Source organism: Drosophila serrata, unplaced genomic scaffold (genome assembly GCF_035046125.1).
Source record: "Drosophila serrata isolate PLE 108 unplaced genomic scaffold, ASM3504612v1 contig_88, whole genome shotgun sequence".
Classification (NCBI taxonomy): Eukaryota; Metazoa; Arthropoda; class Insecta; order Diptera; family Drosophilidae; genus Drosophila; species Drosophila serrata.
In genome coordinates, this window is record NW_028256986.1 from 244,700 (window position 1) to 268,004 (window position 23,305).

At 44.5% G+C, this 23,305-nt stretch overlaps 1 protein-coding gene and 1 pseudogene across 32 annotated transcripts in view; both read right to left on the reverse strand.

Annotated features, from left to right (window-relative positions):
• The window catches only part of LOC110177636 (chromatin remodeler ATRX homolog), a 597,323-nt gene that overhangs the window by 201,396 nt on the left and 372,622 nt on the right, over positions 1 to 23,305 (reverse strand). The window lies entirely within an intron of this gene.
• On the reverse strand, positions 8,005 to 10,445 carry LOC147644820 (uncharacterized; annotated as a pseudogene). The gene is made up of 2 exons (XR_015273327.1): positions 10,103 to 10,445; positions 8,005 to 8,879 (listed from the first exon to the last, which is right to left on the reverse strand). The product of XR_015273327.1 is annotated as an uncharacterized LOC147644820 (transcript).

Here is a 23,305-nt window from a genome sequence, read left to right on the forward strand (position 1 = left end):
TTCACTTTGGGAAATCGCACATTTATTTATCTGTTCGGCTGAGTCGCTTGTCCCATTTTGCGGGAGAGCGACGATTAGATCGCTCGCTCGTTCTTAGACAGTGAATACGATGGGGAGATGGGGTACGAAGGAAAGGAAAAGTGCAATCTGCATTTACCAACGCCGCTGAACGCACGCCGCCTGTCTAACGTGTTACTTATAACTGACTACACACATACCTGTACATAGACATAGTTCAATTATAAAGCTTGAATTTATTCGATCCGTTTTGGATCTGGCCTGGGAACCCCTCTTAGAATGACCTCTTGTTAGTTATACAAGGGGACACAACTATTTACTATCCTTAGTTCAGGTTTCTTATCTACTAATCGCTTAAACACCACTGTGAAAATTTCTATGTGACTCTTAATATCTTTTTTAGCTATCAAAATATTGTCCATGTAAATGAGAACATTGTCTTTTCTAAGAAAGTCACCAAAAAATTATATTTACAAATCTTTGGAAAGCTGTTGTTCCGTTTCGTAAGCCGAACGTTCTTAGCCATTCGTATTGCCCCTTGTGAACGCGATGTATTTCACTGAATACTGGTACATATCTACATAAAAGAGCCTATTTCTAAAATCTAGTTTGTTAAACAAGACTTTTTCAGAAAGTTCAACGATAAGATTGTATATTAAGGGGGTAGGGTAGTTGTCTTTTACGGTTTAATAGTCACCGCACATTCTTAAATCTCCTGATTTTTTCTTAACTAGAACAATTGGTTATGCATATTTGTACTCATTTGTACGTATAAACCCGTCTTTTTTATAATCGCCTAACAAATTTTGAACTTGACTTTTTCCTGCGTATAATACACGTCTCGGGGATAGTTCAACGGGTTTTCTTGAGTTTTATTTCCCATTTTACGTTCGCTTTTACGTAAAATTTCTGAAATATTGCTATCAATCTGTTTCTTAAATGAATTGAATTCGATACACTTATCGGTTATGTTCTCGGTTATTTAATTCAATTCTCGGTTATTCAATTGATAATATTTCTGATTCAAGGTCGCTTTCATACAGACTATTCGTTTTGTTTTCATTTCCAATAAATATATCGTTTGAACGATCGTTTTGTAAATTTTTAACATTTAAACAATCATTCCTATCATTTGAACAATCATTTTCTGCATTTCTTTTATTTGAACAAAAAATTTCAGCTTTTGTTAGCTATGGATCTACCAACATCCTCCTACTACATAGTAATAACAGGCATGCCCACAGAGCTCCTTCGAAAACGTAAGCAGACGGAAAGAACAACAGACCCCCTTCTGGAAATGCAGGAATAGTCTTCACAATCTTTTACGTTGCGACCGAGGACAGTCGCGATTAAGGAGGGAAGAGTTAAGAACCTAGCTTCATTTTCAACTCAGGAAACTTCCTGATAAGTTTTCACACGTTCACTACCCAAACAAGATGCAAGCTCAGCGCACGTGGCTTAACTTATCTAGGGCATCTGCCAATTTGGAAATTAATGCATTCACCAATTGTAATCAGAAGCGGCAAATATTCACAAATCGTTAAAAGCAGCCAATGAGAACAAAGAACATCAGAGGATGAACAAAGAACGGCAGCGATGGACCAACGCGTAGCCTATATTAACGATTGTTAACCTTATGAAAATTTAGTTCTTAGTCCAACTCAATTCAATAAAGATTTTGTTTTTAATGTAATAATCTTTAACTGGCGCCAGAACAGGGACCTGGTTAATAAGCCCGAAAAGGAAAAGTTCCGCGTCTCGCGTCGAGACTTCGTCTACAAAGCGAAGAGTGAAAACCAAACCACGTGAACCGGATGCGCGAAAAAGTGTCGTTACTCCTATTTAAAGGACTTATAACTAGTAAAACGACCATGCCATCAGTTATCGCCGTGATCCCCTTAGTACCCGTTCGAAGGGAACGTGAGAGGAATCCGTCGAATCTATCGTCCCTAGAGCACGCCAAGAAATGTTACTACTGTAAGAATAATTTTAAGCATACTTAAAAAGAAGCTATTTAGAATAATAAAAATTCGCAACACAAAATAAGAACACATAATTCGAATTATTTACTAATTATCTAAGATCCAACCTTCGACTTTTGAGTAACTAAAATCAAAACCTAAAACTTGTTACCAATTGTAAAATATTGAAGCATATGACTAAACGCACGAACTATGACAGAGAGTGAGATTGAGTATTAAATAAAAATTTTTTAAGAGGAAAAACTAGGTAACTTAGTAAAGGAAATACTGAATCCTAATAAGGACTTCTCTAAATATGAAGATTATAAAATCAAACAAGAAAGGAAGCTAACTTCGGCACGCCGAAGTTTATATACCCTTGCAGCTTGAACTTCGAGGACGAGGAATCCATAAAATAAAAATTATATATATTTATGTTAAAAAACAATGAAGTAATACCTGTTTTCATTTCATTCACCTATACATATTATATTTACAGTTATGCATTCACAGAATTTCATTTTTCCTTGACATCTAACGATCGTTTGTATGGCACCTATGTGATATAGTCAACCGATTTTCATAAAATTTGACACAAAATTTATGACTGATGTAAAATGGCTATATCTTTAATGAAAATCTGCTAAAAACAGGAAAAGTTATAATTTTTAATAGTATTAATTTCTCGATCGTTCCTATGGGATCTATATGATATAGTAGTCCGATTTTCATAAAATTTGACACAAAATTTATGACTGATATATTGATTTGTTGATGATGATTTTGCAGACATACGCGATTTGAAAACATTAGTGCTATGCGTTTTACCAAGGTAGCAACACCGTTGTTGAATTCTACCAAACAGTCTATCAACAACTTTCTCTAATTTTAAACCAAATTGGCAACCTAGATGTCTCGAAAGAGACTGTGAATTCCTAGACTGCCATGTACAGAGAAAAGGCTTTGGAAACCTTTGTCAGAGGTATAAACGGCAACCTATCACAATTGTTAGCCATCTTCATCTGTCTGCTTGAGAACCAAAATACTAAAAATGAACAGCTTACCAAACCATTCCCCACGACCACAACCGAAACCATTACCTATGTAGGTTGATCAATCAAGATATAGAAGAAGCCTCAGTTTTCTCAGAACACGAATATGGCCAGTTATCAGAGAAAACAATATAAATGACCTACAGAAAGAATACGTATTGCAAGCCGACCAACAAGAATATATTGCCAGTTCAGAACTCTATTTAGAGCAAACCGTTCTCACTACCGTACTTTAAAGTAGCTATGGGAACGAAAAAATATTACAATTTCTAATTGACACCGGTTCAAGCCAATACTACATTCAAAATCAATTAGTACCAAAGCCCAATCTTACAGAAAAAATTTCTCCGTCAATTCAGTTGGAGAAGGTACTAAAATAACACCCCATGCTATGCTTAAACTCCATTACCTTTCGGATGCACCGATGAAATTCTTTTTACTTAATACCTTAAAACCTTTCTATGGTGTACTAGGCAATGACATTTGACATGAAATGTCTAGGCGCAATAATAGACGTCAAAAACGACGCATTAGTCCTTGAAAATAAAAATAAGATTAAAATTTAAAAGTCCCAAAAATCTCTTTGCCGACCCCGATACAAAACTTCTGTACACAACCAAAATAGAAGATGATCTAAGTCATACTCCCCAGTGTACAGAAAACATCATTAAGACAAGAGGTTAAAAATCAAATAACCGAGATGCTTAAAGACGGTATTATAAGGCCCTCATGATCACAATACAACGCACCAGTTTGGGTTGTTCAGAAAAAGTCCGGTCAGTCCGAGGAAAAGAAATACGGATTACTAATTGACTATAATATACAAAGTTATTTTACTATCTCAAATCGGTACCCAATTCCGGAAATCGGCGAAATTATCGCACAGCTTGGAAACAACAAATATTTCTCTGTGTTAGATCTAAAGAGTGGTTTCCATCAGATACCACTAAAAGATACGGACATAGAGAAAACAGCATTTACAGTTAATGGAGGAGATTTCTATTTTGCTTAAAAAGTAGTCTTCAGGAACATGGCCTAAACCTTGAAAAAGTATTTTCAACCCTTTAAAATGCAAACATGAGAGTCCAAATATTCCCTTTTCCGTACCCTATCAAAAACTGAAGAGAATTATGCTACAAACGAAAGAGAGATGATCGCAATCGTTTGGGCCCTTCAAAGTTTAAGACATTATTCAAAAGTAGTAATATACACCGATCACCAGACCTTGAGTTTTTCAAATAGATTAAAAATAACCATAACGCAAAGCTAAAACGCTGGAGAGATCTCATTGGGGAATATAACCACGAGATCAGGTACAAGCCCGGAGTTGCTAATGTTGTAGCAGTTGCATTGTCTCGAGCCCCGCAGAAATCAATTCAATAAGTTAATCAGAAACAGTCATTTGCAATGAAAGCTCATCACACAATCTCATATTTTCAGTAGAAGCACCCATTAACGTATTAAAAAACCAACTCTATTTAATGACCACAGATACAGTTTATTCGGTTACTAACCAAGATGATGACGCCAAGTATCTACCGGAATTTTTAGACTCGCTGTTTCGCCATGCACGGTCAATTATACGTTATCCCGTATTGGAAAACCATTAAATTTGCTTATCTATGCGCCAGATAATCAAACAAAAAACATTGTAAATTAAAAAGCACTACCATAAAAATAAAACTATTTTTTGTTTATAATTATGATTGATTTGATTAACAGCAGAACTCCACACACCACCCATCACCAGGGTAACAGTTTTTTTCAGGAGAATTTTGTGTCCTGACTATAAACATGGTCACATTTTAAAGGATTTTGGCAGAACGAAGTCTAACGTAATAATATAATTATATTAATTTTTTCTTATAATTTTAATATCGATTAAAAAATTGTTTTTTAACATTAATGCATCTCTTAACATCGACATCAGAAAAAACATTGAAAACATCGCTTAGAAAAATACCCATAGAATGTGGTGTTGATGTTGGTACTGGGTATAGGTACATAATTGTTCAGCTAAAGTAATTGCTGAAACCCCTTTGTTCAGCATGAACATTCTTCTTGCAAGAGAAAGACTTGTTATTTTTTTAGAGGGAGCATGGGAAGACCGACATGGCAGCAACGACTCAGCGTAAACATCTGCCCCGAATACAGCCGACACTAGAGATTGATTGAACCATTGCTCATTTGCTTGCGTAAAGCTTTGGAACATCTCCTGCACCTTTTGATACCGACGGTTTTGCAACTTGCTCTTGTTGGCCGTCACCAGGAATATGTGAATGCGACTCACAGGACAGCAAGGATTCAGAAAGACTCGGTCATCGAATCGCTTTAGATCGGATCAGATGAGCACGGCAGCGGTCGGGAGTATTTTGAAACTCGTCCGGGCCAGGATAGACGCGCACAACGGATTCGTAAAATAGCTGCAGGATCGCAACTAATCCATTGGCGAGTCTGAGCGCTGTACTCGCGTGAAACACGCTCTCTGAAGCTGCTAAGGCTGAGGAGATGAGGGTGGCTTCCGGCTCCGTCGGTACGACCGACCCGAATGCTCGTAAGCCAGGCAGTTCGCCACTGCAGGTGAAGGAAGCGCTGGCCACTCCTCAGTGCATACAATCCTTTACAGACTGGGCATCTATACACCGCTGCCGGCTATGCCAACAGCGGAGCGGCTGTACTATATATGTTTAAATAAAGTGAGAGATTCGTATGCATGTATATGTGCTATAAGCGGTCAGCGTGAGAACGCTGATTTAGCACTGATTATAATGTGGGTGTTCATATTTCACGCTCACTGGACTTGATTTTGCTTATGTTCAGCGAGAAAGTATTGCTGGTATGTTTATGCGTAACCAACCTACATCAAAAATAATAAATAAATTAAAAAAATTATCTAAGTGAAGTTATTTTAGATATATATATTATATTTGTGTTTTTAACAATAAATTTTATATAACAGATATATTTAATAAATAAATATTTTTAATTTTTTTTTATATATACTCTTGCGTACTTACTGTTTTAAGAACAACAAATTTTTAGACTATCCTTATTTACTGTCTGCTTTTTGTTTCTATTCCCTGTAATAACTATATTACTATTATCTTCTATATTTCCTACTCAATAGGGCTCTGTGTTTTGAAATTCTAATTTATGACTTACTTCGTTTTTAAGTAAGGCTTCATGTCTTTTGGTTAAAAATATATCTTTAGCTTTTGAATAATATAACTCTTTATTTTTATATATTATATATTTATCTATATATATAAAAATGCTCTGTTCGTGTCTACATCCTTTATACACTTGAAAAGTTCTGAACCGTTTAAGCCCAAATTTTAACACCACATGCGTTGAGGTTCCAGCTCGGTTATTGTCTACTTTTGATGTTGATAGCTTATCTGCGGTTGCGAATATATCCATTTTTTTAGCGTTTCCCCGTGCCCCTACTGCTGCGCCCTCTACAGGCAGCCAGCTGAATCAAAGCATTTCCTGTCAAACATTCAAAACATATTGAAAGAAGAAACTTGAAAAGTTCTGAACCGTTTAAGCCCAAATTTTTAGAGAACATGCGTTGAGGTTCCAGCTCGGTTATTGTCTACTTTTGATATTGATAGCTTATCTGCATTTGCGAATATATCACTTTTTTTAGCGTTTCCCCGTGCCCCTACTGCTGCGCCCTCTACATGCAGCCAGCTGAATCAAAGCATTTCCTGTCAAACATTGAAAACATATTGAAAGAAGAAATTGGAGATACAAATTTTATTTTTTTGTTCAGGTTCAGTAAGAAACGAAGTCATGCCACCCAAGAGAAGTCAAGATTGGGTCGTTGTACTCGCAATACAGAAGCAAAAAGACGTAAGTTTACGAATATGACTGACGAAGAACGGGATGCTGTGATGAATGACCGTAATACAACCAACGTTGGAAAGCTCACGATTTTGCCATCCTCATACATAGGTAGTCCACGCCACATGAATGAATATGGTCAAGATGCCATGGCATATGTTGATGAACTTCGATAATAGTTTCATGACTTCGTACCCAAGACTTGGTACGGAAAGGCCGACATTTAACTAGAGAACTGTTATTCAACAATGATTGTTGTTAGTCCGAAAGGCATCACCGTTTATTGGAACAATCCTCTTCCGGACACTGTGAACGTTGGTCTAACATGAAGTTCATTCTAGGTACCGGATATGCATCCTTTTCTGTTATCTCGTTCAACAGTCAATAGTCGATGCGCATTCTCCATTCGTTGTTTTTTTTTTCCTTACGAGTACCAGCGGTGCGCTATATGGACTGCGTGATCTATCAGTCCGAGTATTAAAAGTACATTAATCTGGTCGTTAAATATTTCCTGTTGCTTTGGGTTCCGCGGATAATACCGTTGTTTTATTGGATTGTCATCCTTCTGGTATATCTTGTGTGTTGTGACATTGCTGACCCTATGCAAATTATTTATTTGTTCGGGCCGGCTGGCGGATCCTCCGCGGCAGGAGTAGAGCCGGTTGGTAATATATCCGTGAGGGGCTGGCAGTATGGTACTGCCGATGGTTGAGTATTGTTGACCGCCAAGGTTGGCAGCCACTGGGGAGTCGGGTGGTCGCTTCGACTCCTTGCTTCTTCCGAAGTATATGGCGGGAGATACTTATCTCCGTTGTCACGGCCTTTACGGCACGATAACCAAATTCAATAATTAAAATGATTTAACGGATCGGATTTTTTTACGATCGCTGTCAGCCAATAAGACGGAGCCACGGCTCGGAATGGCACAATGTGCTGGCTCAGCTCTAGGGCCAATAAACCCGACCTAATTTTAGGGTGGACCATGCATGAGGGAGAAGTATAATGATAATAATAATAATAATAAAAAGTGATTAATACTAGAGAATGATAAACATGATAAATGATTAATATTAATAAAGGAGATAAGAACTGGCCTGCTCAGCCTAAGCTGGGAGTTGGTTGTTAACTTGCATTCTATCGAATACTTGCCTCCTTGTTTCCAGGAAGGTTTGCACCTCCTCTTCGGATGGTTCCTCCTGCTCTATTGCCCTTGCGTCTCCTCTCTCCGCCGCTCTTATTTCCAGCTCCAGCTCCAGTGGTGTGCTCCCGCCAAGAAGTCTATGCCTAGTAAAATTCCACCCGCAACCTCCGTTAAGATCATGAATGTTATGATATATAGGTTTTCTCGCATTGCTGGATCTTTTTCTATCGCTTGAACTGCCAGCTTTATCTGCTCAGGCCTCCTGCGTTTCCCGGTTCTGTTCTCGAACATTCTGTTGTTCTCATTCCGTTTCTTCCGCACAGCCAGCATTATAACCTAGGCGGATTGCCGCACGTGCGTGCCGAATGTCCGGTCCCTCCGCACCGAATCTCGGGAATAACTTGTTGTTGAATTGGTTGGCTGGTTTGTGCATGGTTCTCCATTGATTCTATTTCTTCAACTTCCTCTGCCTGTTTTAGAAATTCTGTTAGAGTTTTGACCCGTCTCTTCTCGTGTAGAGGTTAATTTTGCTTCTCCAGTTTTAATACACCCAGTCCAGTTTCTCTGCTTCGGACTGTTTCGTGAATCACATCAACTTTCTTAGCACCATTGCTTACTCCTTTATTGGTTCGTTCTCTCGTTGCCTTAACTGGAATATTTCGGTCTCCAGCTTCTCCTCAAATTTCAGCGGTAGGAAGTATTCGAGGAGCTCCGTCGGCAGTTTTGTCCATGAGTTGATCCGAGTTGGGGTTGTGTTCCACCAGTCGCAGGCTATTCCTTCTAAGATGAATAGCATCGTCTGTACCAGTTGATCTGTTGGTATCGGGTCCCCCAGTCGGTCGATTTCTGTCTCTACTTTCCCTACATGTTTTTCTTTGTGTTATCCATGTTTTGTTCTTCCGGGTTGGATATCACAGTCTCGGTTGTGGTTGTCGGGCTCCTGTCTCTCTTGTATTTTGCTGTAAGGTCCGTTAATCTCTGTTTCACCGGTTCAATGTGATCACTTGCTTGGCGAACGTTGCTAGTGATCATCGCAACTTCTCGCTCTTTTCTGATGAGTCTAAATCAAACTGTCTCGCGTATTCTGCCAGTTAGACTTTCGTTGCCAAGTATACCCACCTCGACATTACCCTTTCGGCGTCGGATTTTCCTAGCAAACAATATTTGTCTCGGGCGCCACTGTAACAGCCAGTCATCGCTTGGATAGGTCAGGGACGGCCAAGATCTGTTTCAGGAATTTATATGGGATTAGAACACCGTAAGTTTATGCCTTAAATAGTAACTTAATCTATTTATTCAATTATAAATTTGTATATGGAGTGGCTTCAGTGTTATGGTTCCGGAGTTTGGCTAACGGATGGTGCTTGTCGTCGCTCGTCGGGAACCACACGGGTTCCGTGTAACATATCTTCCGAAGAAAGGCGTCTATCGGCTTCGGAACTCAACACACTGAGACGCTGTTTTTATCCCTTGAGAAAAACAACGTGTTGTGGTTGGACTCGGAAGTTAACCGCAGAGAGACGGTTTATTGTTGGACCCAGAAGTTAGTCTGAGAGTATTGGTGTTGTTCAACTCTAAAGTCAGCCAGAGAGAAGTTATTGTTGGACTCTGAAGTCAGCCAGAGAAAAGTTGTTGCTGTTGGACCCTAAAGTCAGCTCGAGAGGTTGTTATTGTTGGACCCTAAAGTCAGCCAGAGAGTTGTTGTTATGGGACCCTAAAGTCTACCAGAGGGAGTTGTTGTTACTAGGAAGGACTTGATCCAAGAATCTTGTCAAACCAAAGTGACTTCGCTGCTGACCACGGGCTGTGGTTACTACCTCACCCGATCGCTGCATGCTGCTGAGTGCCGAAATACGACTGTGGTCCGCTTTATATTGGGCTTAGCAAGGTTTAGTGTGCCCTCCGCCTGTACTGGATTTCCCTTTAACTAGGAACGGGGAAAGGGCCCATATTGTGCGGTACGGCCGCAAATGCAATGCTTCGCGCAATTGTAGGCCTCTTAGCCCGTCCTCTCCCTTCTACCCCTCTCCAGCACTTTCAGAGCCTTCAGCACCTTGGCAGAGAAAGCCGCTGTCGCTTCCCACATCTGCTGGGAGTCTCGATCATCAGCGGCACCAGCGTATCCACCGTGATCTCTGCTCCTGCTACCTCCTCCAGGGCGGCCCTCTCATCGTCGAATCGGCGGCATTCGAACACTACGTCGTGCACATCCTCAGCAACACAAGATCCGCACTCCGGGCAACCATCCTCATCGTCATGGCCGAACCTCTTGAGGTAGCTACGGAAACAGCCATATCCGCTCAATACCTGGGTCAGGTAGAAATCCACCTGCCCATGCTTCTGCTCCATCCATGCCTCTATGTTGGAGATCAGCCTGTGCATCCATCGCCCTTTGGACGAGGTCCCACTTCGCCTGCCAGCTCTCATAACTCCTTCTTCTGGCCGCGCTTTTCGTCTCGACCTTAGCTCTGCCTCCTGGTTCTTCGTGTCCTTGCAGCGCACACCGAATCTCTACCTTCTCGCGGACCAGCTCCCTCAAGGGGAGCAAGCCGGCTATCACCAGCACGGCGTCGTCCGAAACCGCTTGTGGCCTCTACACCCCGCATGTAGGACTTCATCTAGGTTGCTACTGCCCACACCGGCGCAGCATACAGGATCTGGGAAGTTACGACGCTCGACAGCAGCTTCCTGGTGATCTGCTTGGGGCCTCTTGTGTTGAGCAGTATGCCTGCCGTCCCACTGGCCTTCTTCTGGGCATACTCCAGATGCTCCCTGAATGACAGCCGTATGTATATTAGGACGCCAAGGTATTTAATCGCCCTCTGCGATCTAATCACGGCTCCACCGACTCGGATCTCGGCCGTTTTCACCGCTTTCCTGCTCGAGATCAGGACTGCCTCAGTCTTGTGCGCAGCTAGTTCAAGGCCAGCGCTTGTAAGCCATGCCTCGATCGATCCGATCGCTTCGTTCGCCAAGTCCTCCGCTGCGGTGCGCTTCTTAGCGGTTACGACCACTGCCACGTCATCAGCGAAGCCGACAACGGTAGTGCCAATAGGCATTGTGAGTCGCAGAACCCCGTCGTACATGGTGTTCCAGAGCAGTGGTCCCAAAACGGAGCCCTGGGGGACTCCGGCTGAGACTTCATATGCTCTGGAACCCGTAGCTGACGCCACTGAGAGCACTCTCTCACTAAAGTAGCTCCTTACTACTTTTAGTAAGTACCCTGGGATATTCAGGGCGACGAGAGACTCCAATGTTCGGTTCCAGTCCGCGGTGTTGAAGGCGTTCCTTATGTCCAGCGTTACCACAAGACAGTAACTCTTGGAGCCGCCTTTCCACCTCTTTCCCGCGATGGCCGAACGGGCTATATCCTTGACCATCTCAATGGCGTCGAGCGTGGACCTTCCTCTCCGGAAACCAAACTGGCTCTGGGAAAGACCTCCGGACTCCTCGATGGCCGCAGCCAGTCTGGCTGCCACGATCTTCTCGTACACCTTACCAGTGGTGTCGGTCAGGCAGATCGGCCTATAGCAGGATGGCTCCCCCGGCGGCTTGCCCGGCTTGGAGAGCAGCAGTAGCTTCTGCCTTTTCCACCTCTCCGGAAAGATTCCTTCCTCCAGGCACTTGGAGTAAAAAGTGGCGAACTCCCTCGGGTGAAGCGCTATAGATATTTTCAGGGCCCTGTTGGGTATGGCATCCGGCCCCGGCGCCTTTTGTGGTGCACGCTCCTTCCCAACCGAATCACCTCCTTTTCTGAGACTTCGCAGGCGACATCGTGGTGGCATTCTGCGCTCAGTCACCGGAGCTCCATTCGGGAACAGCGCTCGCACGATGACGTCCAGCTCCTCGGGGTCCGATGGAGCTGTGCTGCCAGCTCTCAGGCCCTTGACCACCATCCGGTACGCTCCGCCCCAAGGGTCGTCCTCCGCCTCGTCGCAGAGCTGCAGGAATCGGTCCCTCTTTGCGCCTCTTATGGCCACTTTGAGGGCCTTCCTCGCGATGTTGAAGGCCTCGCTACACTCCAGAGCTCGCGGAGAGCCGCGCGCACGTCGTCGCTCCACCAGAAGACTGGCCTGCGTCTTCCTCGAAACGACCCTCTCAGCCGCATGCTCTGGTCGCATGCATGCTCCAGCGCTGCTGCCACATGATTTGCCATCCCTTCGGCTCCACCCGGCTCACCAGTTTCCATGCCTTCCAACGCATTAGTAAACGTCCGGATGCACAGCGTGTCCGGCCGGTATGCTTTTGCGGGCCGCAGAACCGAACGGATACCTGCCTCAGGTACTCCGCTGCCGGTGTAGACGTCGCTAACCTCCCATTTGGCAGAATGTGAGATTGCTCTACCCGTGAATGTGAGTTCGATGATAGAGGCGGCTCCCGTTCTGACAAACGTGGGTCGCCCTCCAATATTTAGGAGGACGACGTCAGTCGCGGCCAAAGCCCCCAGCACCACGCGTCCTCTGGCGTTGGTCAGAACCGATCCCCACTCCTGGGACCAAGCATTGAAGTCGCCTCCGACAATATCGTTGAGGTCCTCAAGGATCCTGCTGAACGTCTCCAGCGGGAGGCTAGGCACCAGATAGCAGCTATAGATTTGGAAGCCGCCAACATCCGCCCTCACGAATCCATCTGCTGCCAGCATGTTGGACATTCGCCGCAGGCCGTCGCCACAGAGCCACAAGGCAGCCTTGCCAGAGCAGTCCTTGGCCCACTCTCCTCCCCCTCTAACCCTGTAGGGCTCGCTGATTATGGCCACATCCGCCACTACCTCGCGCACCGTCTGCGTCAGCAGGTCCTGCGCAGCCCTACAGTGGTGTAAGTTGAGCTGGATCAGCTGGATTCGGGTCTTGAACGGACGAGCCTGACATTTGTGCCCGGAATCCTTTTTCTGCCCGGCTGGTGGTTCGCCTCTCCAGGGCCGACTCCTCTGCCGGAACTGCAGACAGCAGCCTTGTGGCCTGCTTCGCCACATTTGATGCAGCAACCGCTTTTGTCCACCAGGCTCTTACACCTGATCGCGATGTGCCCAAGTTCCAGGCATCTAAAGCAGCGAGGGGGGCCCTCGCGTTCTCGCACTCTACATCGGGTCCATCTTATGCGAACCTCGCCTCGCTGCCTGACCTCCGACGCCAATGGGGCTTCGGATCCTCACTGCACCTTCTCTCAGCTGATATTGGTCTAAGAAGGCTGTGCAGACCTTTGACTCTTCCATCAGTGCTCGCACTTTGGCCGCGTCGCCAAGGACCTGAGAAATGATGTATCTCATAGACTCAGCGCTCTCGTGACTCCCTCTGGCTACCTCCAGAAGCAAGTCACCCCTGGCCGTCCTACGCACCTTGCTGACTCCCCCTCCAAGGTCGGTCAGCTTGCTGTCCTCCCTTCTAGTGACCAGCGCCAGGATCTCGCTCGTTGGACATTCCGAATACCCCTCGCCGATGCTGCAGGGGCTGTAGCCTGGATTTGTGGGGCTCGCGTCCGCCCTGGGACTTCGCTACTCGCACCCGGGACTGTCGGCTGGCTGACTTTTCGCCACGGCTCCGTCTGGACTGCCCGGTCCTTCCTCCATGCGGCAGCCGTTTGTTGGGCCTTGCTTACGACAGGCTTGCCACCAGGCGCGGTCTGAGAGCACTTAGCGCAGACTCTCTCCCGAGCATACGGCTCGGCTCCTCAGGCCCTTCGGCTGCCAGCTCAATACAGGATTTTACTCCTGGAGATCAGGCCATCAAGCTGCTCTTCCTGAATGCAGCAGGACCTCCCTTGCCCATTACCATCTCCTGGCTTGGTACAGTACCTATCGAGGCGGCCAAGTCAACCACCGCCACGACGGGGTGTGTTGGAGTGTTGGGTAGGGCCTCCAGAAACCTTGCCCTAGCCGTGGGTTTCCCCACGGGTGGATTTGCCACCTGGAGTAGTTATGTAATTTACGTGGGTGTCGCAGCATGAAGCTTTCAACGGCGTGAGCAAGGGCTTGACAGCGCCACCTGCCGGTCGAGTAGCCCGACGCCACCTGTAGCGGCGGGGAGCTGCCAGACCGGATGGTTCCAGACACTCCTCAACACTACAGGCAGCTGATCTCGGCAACACCTGACATGACTACCAAAAACTGCGGGAGCAGTCACGTTTACCGCGGGAGAGGTAACTCGAAAAACAGAAACAACAATAAGAAATGACGAACGTCTCTCCGTCAACTTAGATCTTTGGAATCCGAGATTGGGTTCACCGGATCCTCCGTGGACGCCTGGGACCCGACGCTGCAAGTGAGTAACACCGCCAACTTTACGCAGCCTATCCGCGCCCCGTTGCGCAGGGGACACTGCCGACACCCACGCACCGGGCACAATTTGCGGGAGCACCACCGCAGTGCAACCGTACTCGCGACTTGCACAACCGAACACCTCCGCGCGTGTCTGCTTCATGGGGGTGGAATCCCGGTGAGTGTGTGAGTTGGCCAGGATACTATGACGCCTTCATGAGCCTCATACACAACAACAATAATTTGAGTGGAACGGTTGCATTTTCTCAAAAAATCGTTGCCTCTAGGGCGCGATAATGACATCCGACAAATGCAGCTTACGGATTCCAACTACGGCGGGGGTTCGGGAATGATGATTAAAAGGTACAGTAATCGTCGTCGAGTCTTTTCTCACCAGGTGAACGCTATCTGCACTTTGCCGAGGCTGCAAAAGGACAGTACGGAATTAATTAGGTGGATGGTAAGTACGGTAAATGTTTGCCTGGCTGCATTCCGCCGCGTTTAAGCCTTGGACGGGGAATCGCAGGACCGGTTGGCGCATTACGTAGCATCGAAGCTGCCCAAGGAGACCCATAACGCGTGGGAGCATCATCAAGGAAGAGGCGCCACCGTTCCAACCTACAAGGCTTTGGAATAATTTTTGAATGATCGGCTGGTCATAATGGAAGCGATTGAGAACCGAAGCTTGTCGTACGACTCCAACAATGGCCTCGGATCCTCGACCGGAGCAAACGAGTGCGAGTGCATAGTGCACAGGAGCGCTTAAGATGAACGAATAGCGCCTGTTATCACTGCAACCTTTCTGGCCTTGGACTGCTATCGGAGGATGGATATAGTGAGCAGAGCGAAACTATGTATTAACTGTTTGAGCAAGTCGCAGTCACGCTGCACCAGCAATAAGAGTTGCAAAGTTTACCCAGTAATAGCTCATAACCAACCGTTGAGCCACGCACCGACGCAGCCGGCCCAGCCTTCAACGCCACATCTTATTGAACCCGCGGCCATGGAGACTATATCTCTCAGAGTCAATGTCGGATCAAAACCCAATCTCATCTTACAGATGCCGTTAGGCAACTTCGTCAAGGGTCTCTTCGAGAAATGTGTTTCTCGCCACTGCTCGTACCATCGTATGAAACCCGGTCAACGGGCTACAAGCTGGCACCCGGGCGCTGGGATCATATTCGGGGGCTCTCGTTGGCAGATCCCCACTACTCCCGGTCGAATCGAGTCGATCTCATTCTGGGAGTGGACATGTTGGTGCAAATCATGTTGCCTGACACCAGGATCGGACTGCCCGACGAGAATACGCGCTTCGGATGAAATCAACACAGTTGCGCTGTCAACGAGTGCTTTTGGACACCGAGGCCCCTCGAATAAAGAGGAGGCTACTTTATCTCGACGGTTAACCCACGAAGACTCAGTCAGGCACATCAAGGAAATATTGGGGACTCTTCCTAATGGCAACTCTCGATCGGCTACCCCTACTCGCTCAATTGACGTTGCGGCTGAGCTCCGCAGCGCTGCTCTTAAACGTGCCCAGCCAAAGAAATCCCTTGGCTCCTCCCAGAATACTGCCTCTGACCTTCCCGAATCGAAAACCAAAAGAATCAACCATGTTTTTAAGTCGACCACTATTGATTGGCAGCGGGTGCAGCCCAAGAGGCGACGATTGCAAAATCAGGCACCGCAGTTCAAAAATGTTATAGCTTCGCAACGGCCCACTGTATCACGTTCTCAGCAGTCAAATACTCCACTTGGTCATAATCAGTTTGCCTCGCTGATGAGCGTTGATGATGATGACATCGTGGAAGTCGATAAAGTGAATGATGCGGTCAATACTAAACCAGATTCCCCATTGAAAACCAAGAAACCAAGGCCCATTAGATATTAATGCCTTGGAGGCCTTCCTATCCCCCATTATCCCATCTGATGATTTTGAATTTCTATTGTCTCCTGCTGGGGATGTCCGAATTTACGCAATGGATTCTAACACCCACCGCCAGATACTCAAGTTGCTTAATGCTCATAATGTTTAGTATACCCTTTTCTGCCTAGACGAGGATAAAACGTTCTGTATAGTGGTACGTAATCCACCTGCTTCAACTCCTGTAGACACGATTGTCCAAGAGTTCAAAAAGCAAGGCCACTCGGTTGTCAATGCGTACAATCCGAAGTCGAGGCTTCCTCATCGAGTCAACTCTGATGGAAGTATCAATGCCCAGCCGAAACAGAATATATGGTTCCTAAACCTGTCTCCAGCTCCCAACAACAGAGACGTTTTCAAGATTTCTAGAGTTGGCCGAATGCGAGTAACAATTGAAGTACCCAGAAAGAATAATACTCTGAGGCAATGCTTCAGGTGTTTCGACTTCGACCACACTAAAAATTACTGTCTAAAGAGGTCTGTGTGTGGACGATGTTCACTTGAACACCCTACTGGCTCTATTCTGTGCTTGGCGAAGACTACCAACGACCTCATTTGTGTAAACTGCCTGGATAATCACGCGGCCTATGATCGAACTTGTCCTGTATATTCCCTCAAACTGAACAATCGTCGATCTGGGATTAACCTTGCCGCTCCACGACAACCAAGTTCAGCCCAGAATGTGAACAAGATTCAGGGAGGATCCTCTCTGACAATTCCCAGATATAGTGCCCATTATGACTAATGACCTCCGCATTGGATTCTGGAACGCCCGCAGCCTGGCATCAAATGCGAATGAGCTGCTTATATTTACTCTACAGCATAAAATTGACATCATGTTAATTGCGGAGACTTATTTACACCCTGGAATCAACTTTACTCTTGCAGGATTCGAATGTCTGAGAGCTGACCACCCCGGCAATACTCGCCGAGGTGGCTCAGCCATTCTGATCAAGGAAGGAATTTCCTATTACCAACTTCATATTGTCAGGGATTGGAAAGTTCAACTAACTACCGTCATGATCTCATCTAGCAGTGGAGAGCTATTGATTGGTGCAGCGTATCTTCCTCCTTCATTAGGTTGGACTAGTGCTGAGTTTGATCACCTCCTTTCAGAACTGGGCCATGAGTTCATCCATAATCACCTGAGTCTGGCGAATAAGGTCCAGATATACAAGTCCATACTTGCCCCCACTTGGAGATATGGGATTCAAGTTTATGGCATAGCGGCCAAATCTAATCTGAGTTGCATCCGGGTCTTCCAAAGCAAGTTCCTGCGGAGAATTACTGGTGCTGAGTGGTTTATTCGGAACACTGACCTAGCGAGGGACCTTAAAGTTCCCTTGTTAGGGGATATTATCAATGAACAAGCCGAACATTACACAAATAAGCTCATGTCTCACCCAAACATTCTAGCCAGGAGACTTGCGTCTCGGCGGGCAAGGCGCAGACTTAAAAGGATTCATCCCTCGGACCTTCCAAGAAGGAAAATATATTAAACATTAACTAAACTCCCTGCAACTTTTTACACCCATCTTCATCTTCACTAATTCATACACTTTTGTAACTTTCCTTTGAACGCCTCCGCTCATTATTGTATAAGTTGCTACACTACAGTAACGAACAATAATAATTTCAGCTCAAAAAAAAAAAAATAAAAATTCTGCTCTCCTTTCCGTTAGAGCATCTGTGCAGACACCTTTAAACTGGTACACTACGGATCCTATCAAGTTGCTAGTAATGTATTGGCTCCCAAATAAGGACTGCTTAAAATTTCGGGTCAATTTTGAGATCCCAGCTAGCTTTACCAAAAGGATGATCTTATTGAGTATAGCAAAGCTTTTTGACTCTCTGGGTCTCATCGCACCGGTCATCATCTAGGAAAAGTTAATTCTAATGGATGTAACTATGGCCAATAAAACGCATGCCGACGGGACGCTGGCAACTCTGCTTTGGGACGACGAGGTTCCTAATGCGCTTGCGGAACGGCGGCAAGCATTTCGGGACGGCTTGCTTAGGATCGGCGATATAAGTATACGGCGTTGGATTCATTATTCTCCTGGAACCACAGTTTTGGCTCAACGTTACGGCTGCGACTTAACTAAGGCTCCAGCACACGGATGGAACATGCTACGTCTCATTGTTGGCCGAAAAATCAAAGGTTAGTCCTACGAAACCCTTGACAATACCTACCTTGCTGGCCGTCAAGTTGGTGAAATGGTTAACCGCGGTCAGGTGAATAAATGACCTCCCAATCCAGACCTTTTACTGGACGGATGCAACAATACTTTAGCATAGGCTCCACGGGGACGTCAATAGATGGAAGACTCTCGTCGCTAACAGGGTCGCCTTTATTCTGGACCCAGCGGGCTGTACGACAATGGAGCCAACGGACTTCGACTAGTGGTGACGAGGCGCGGAGTGGCATTCACGTAGTCAAGGTGACTGGCCTTAGACGGAGGTCGGTCAGGTCGACTTAAATGATGCCGCGCTAGAGGCGAAGGCGTACAAAGTACGCGTTTACCACGCGGTCCTGCTGCCATCGTTGGTTGAGAGATTTTCGGGTTTCACTCGGTTCAAATTCGCACCGGTCCACTAGGCATTGAAGAGCTGGACCATGCTCTATTCGCTATTCTATCCTTCAAGGGGAGTCTTTCTCATCTGAGCTGACTGCAGTAAAAAATTCTAATTCCCCAGAAGTAAGTTCTCGAGCTTGTCACCGATCTTAGTAGAGAGCATATTGAGAGTAAGTTGGCGATTGCGCCATTCTGGGCTGTCACACGAGCGTCGCCATCTTATAATCTTTCCAAGCTCTCTTTATTTTACGCAACTGGTACGCTACTCGCATGTCTTGACTCTGCACTGAAGGAAGACGAGCAGTTCAAACTGTTGTACGGAAATGTGTGATGTGCTTTCGGACTAGGCCAATCACGTCGACGCAGCATATGGGAGATTTACCGATTCACCGAGTAAACCTCTCTAGTCGACCATTCCTGGCGAGTGGAGTTAATGACGAGGGCGCTATAGAGCTGAAGGCAGTGCGGTTGCTAGGAACAGCATATTAGAAGCGGTGACAGGCCTAAACACAGAGCATTTTCTGCTAGCTCTGGGAAGGTTTATCGATCGGCGAGGGATAGTTCAACATATATACAGTGACAACGGAACCAACTTTGTCGGCACGAACAATTTGATAAAGGCATTTTATGATAAACTTTAGGATGGTTATGAGAAGCTCATAGCGCCAAAGCTCGCTTCGCAGCGGACCACCTGGCATTTTAATCCTCCTCAGTCGCCCAATTATGGCGGGCTGTGGGAGGCTAATGTGAAGTCTGTGAAACATCATCTCAAGAGGGTCATTGGGGATCGAAGGCTCACCAATGAGGAGTTGTCAACGGTGCTCATAACGTTGTAACGCTTAAAACCAAACAGGGGGTCAGTTAAAACGGTTAGTTTCAAAACTTTGTCCGCTGCTGATACGTTCTTAAGAGCTCTTACTTACGCACCTCAACCGTAATGAATTATTTCTTCCGCACGTTTCTTGTCTCATTTAATTAATGGGCGGCATGTTGGGTTTGCCGCTTGTCCCATTGTGCGGGAAAGTGCAGTGCATACGAGGAAGAACGGAGGAGAAACAAAAAAGAACAATCTGCACTTGCGAACGCCGCTGAACACTTGCCGCCGATTTAACCCTGTTATTTTTAATTATCTACACACACGCTCTTGTATATAGACATAGCTTAAAATATAAAGCTTGAATATATTCTAGCAGTGTTTGATTTTGCTTTTAAACCTCTCTTACAATGACCTCTTGTTAGCCAGACAGATTCTGAAAATGGGTATTGATTTATTTGAAAAAAAATGAAAAAAAATTTATAGCTTAAAGTATATATAAGGATTATATATTATAGATTTTTATTATAATTTTTTTTTTCGCATTTGATGGATTTTTAAAAACGATTAATTAAGTTCCTGTACTTGGAGCAGAAAATATTTTATTTTACGGATATGTGTTGTTGATGGAAGATACACAAAGAACATTTAGGTTTGTGAATGTATAGATGCCGGCGGGTGTGTCGGTGGTTATATGAATGTTTCTTATGGAAAAAGAAGTATGCGAATACAAACAAGAAAGGAAGCTAACTTCGGCACGCCGAAGTTTATATATCCTTGCAGATAGAACTTCGATGACTTGGAATCGAAACAATATAAATTATATATATTTATGTTTAAAAACATTGAAGTAATACCTGCTTTCATTTCATTCACCTATACATATTATATTAACAGTTTTACATTCACAGATTTGCTTTTTTCCTCTACATCAAACGATCGTTTGTATGGCACCTAAATGATATAATCTTCCAATTTCCATTAAAGTTGAAACAAAATTTAAGACTAATATAAAATGGCTATATCTCAAATTTAATGAAAATCTGTTGAAACTTTAAAGAGTTATAATGTATAATTGTATTAATTTCACGATCGTTCTTATAGGTACTATATGATATAGTAGTCCGATTTTTATAAAATTTTACAAAAAATTTTACAATAATATGAAATAGATATAACTTGAGTTTTTTAAAAATCAATTGAAAACTGAAAAAGTTTTAATTTTTAATGGTAATAATTTCCCGATCGTTTCTGTTGGAGCTATATGATATAGTAGTCCAATTTTTATAAAATTTTACACAAAACTGTAGAATAATATAAAATGGCTACATCTTAAGTTTTTATAATTTTTAATGGTATTAATTTAATTGAAAACTAAAAAAGATAAAATTTTTAATTTTATTAGTTTCTCGATCGTTCTTATGGGAGCTATATGATATAGTAGTTCGATTTTTATAAAATTCTTCAAAAAAATTTATAGAAATATAATATGAAAATTGAAAATGTTATCATTTTTTTTTTTTGGAAAAATTTTTCCGATCATTCCTATAGCAGCTATATGATATAGTCGTCCGATCCAGCCCGTTTCGACATATATACGAGTGAGAGTATATAGAAGACTAACTACAAAACTTTATTCAGATTGCTTAAAAACTGAGAGACTAGTTTGCGTAGAAACGGACAGACGGACAGACGGATATGGCTAGATCGTCTCGGCTGTTGATCCTGATCAAGAATATATATACTTTATATGGTCGGAGGTGCCTCCTTCAGTGCGTTGCAAACTTCTGACTGGAACTATAATACCCTGCAAGGGTATAAAAATCCAAAGCAAAAGGCAATAGTTAACGACCATATAGATGAAGTGTGAGCACTCGGACTGATAGAACGATTAGGAAAAGGATGTATATCCGGTACCTAGAATGAACTTCATACTAGACCAGCTAAGGGACGCAAAATTCATAAGCACAATTGACCTCAAGTCAGGATATTAGCAGATTCCAATGGGACCGGCAAGCAGGCAATGCACAGCGTTCACAGTGCCCGGAAGAGGATTTTTCCAATGAACAGTGATGTCTTCGGACTAACAACAGAACCGGCACCGGGAGGTGGAAGTATGAAGGAACATAGGAAATAGCTGCATGAGTTGTTCCACAGACACAGAATAAATCTAGAGAAATGCTATTTTTCCAAAAGAAGCTAAAATACCTCGGACAAGTCGTGAGCGACAAGGGTGTGCGGATGGACCCAGACAAGGTATCGGCAATCCTGGACTTACCAATACCAAAAAATACAAAAGACGTGCATAGTTTTTTGGAGATGGCATCCTGCCTGCTTCACAGAGCAGGCAGGAGCATTGCAGGAATTGATCATAAAAGGAGAGAAATTTGAATGGGAATGAAGACACCAGAACTCCTTCGATCAACTAAAAAAAGTCTTACATAAGCATTAGTACTGGGATGTCCGAACTTTACAAAACGATTTAAATTGCAAACAGAAGTCAGCGATCTGGGAATAGGAGCGGTACTAACGCAGAATGCCGATGACGCAGAACATGTTATCTCGTTTATAGTAGGAAACTTAGTAGAGTGGAGCGAAGCTACAACTCAACAGAAATAGAAAAATGGAAAAATGGGGGATACGCCAACAGTTCACGGCGCCATATACACCGCAGGAAAATCGGAGCGAACAAACGGTAAAGACAATAATAACCCAGCTGGCAGGAGAAGAGCAAACGAAAAGGGATGAACACATCTTGGAGTTGATGCTGGTGTTTAACAGTAGCACATCGGAATCAACGAAGTTTAGCCCGGCCCAGTACTTTTTGGAAGAGAACTGAGACTACCAAACGCAGCACTCGACAGAGTAACCGAAGGGTCAGGACGTAAGGAAAAAGATATATAAACTACATGGAACAGGTTAAAAATAATCAGAATGGAAGGGTCGGAACACATGGAAAAAGCAGAGGAACATCAAAAACGTAACTGTAATCTACGGAAGAGAGAATGAAAATCAAAATTCGGAGAGCTAGTGGTGTGTTTTAACACACCACTTGTCCAAAGCGGTGAACTAGTTTAACGCAAAACTGACGCCAAAATACGACGGACCATGGAAAATAATAGATTTCGTCCCTTCAGTGATCGTAACAGTAAGATACACAAAAAAACAGAGGACCAAACGCGTATATCTATATCGGGGACACAAAACCACACTCAGGAACAGACACAAACCCAGGCCGTACGCATTGGACTTTGGACACAGAACAGGATCTAACACAACATATGGAACATGAGCTAACACATCAAACATTATCTAACACAACACATCAAACATGATCTAACACAACACATCGAACATGATTTAACACAACGCATCAAACATGGTCTAACACAACACTTAAAGGATTATCCAACACTAAAACCAACACGGCAATCGTTTTGCCAGGTTGGACCAGGATCCTGCACATACCAAGAGAGCGGAGCAGCGTGGGAGCAACGACAGCGGCGGAGAGAGACAACAGCGTGGCGATGACCGAAGAGAAGGCTTGTGACCCACCGGCCATGTTGACGACGGTAAACATCCTACCAAGCCAGGGCAGGGTTGCACATGCACCGAGGAAAGGAAACGAGGTCGAGGAAAGACAGGAGACAAACGAAAGAAACACCCTAATGGAAAAGGGACACACTAGGAAAGGGAAATCTCGTACAGGCAACCCGCTAA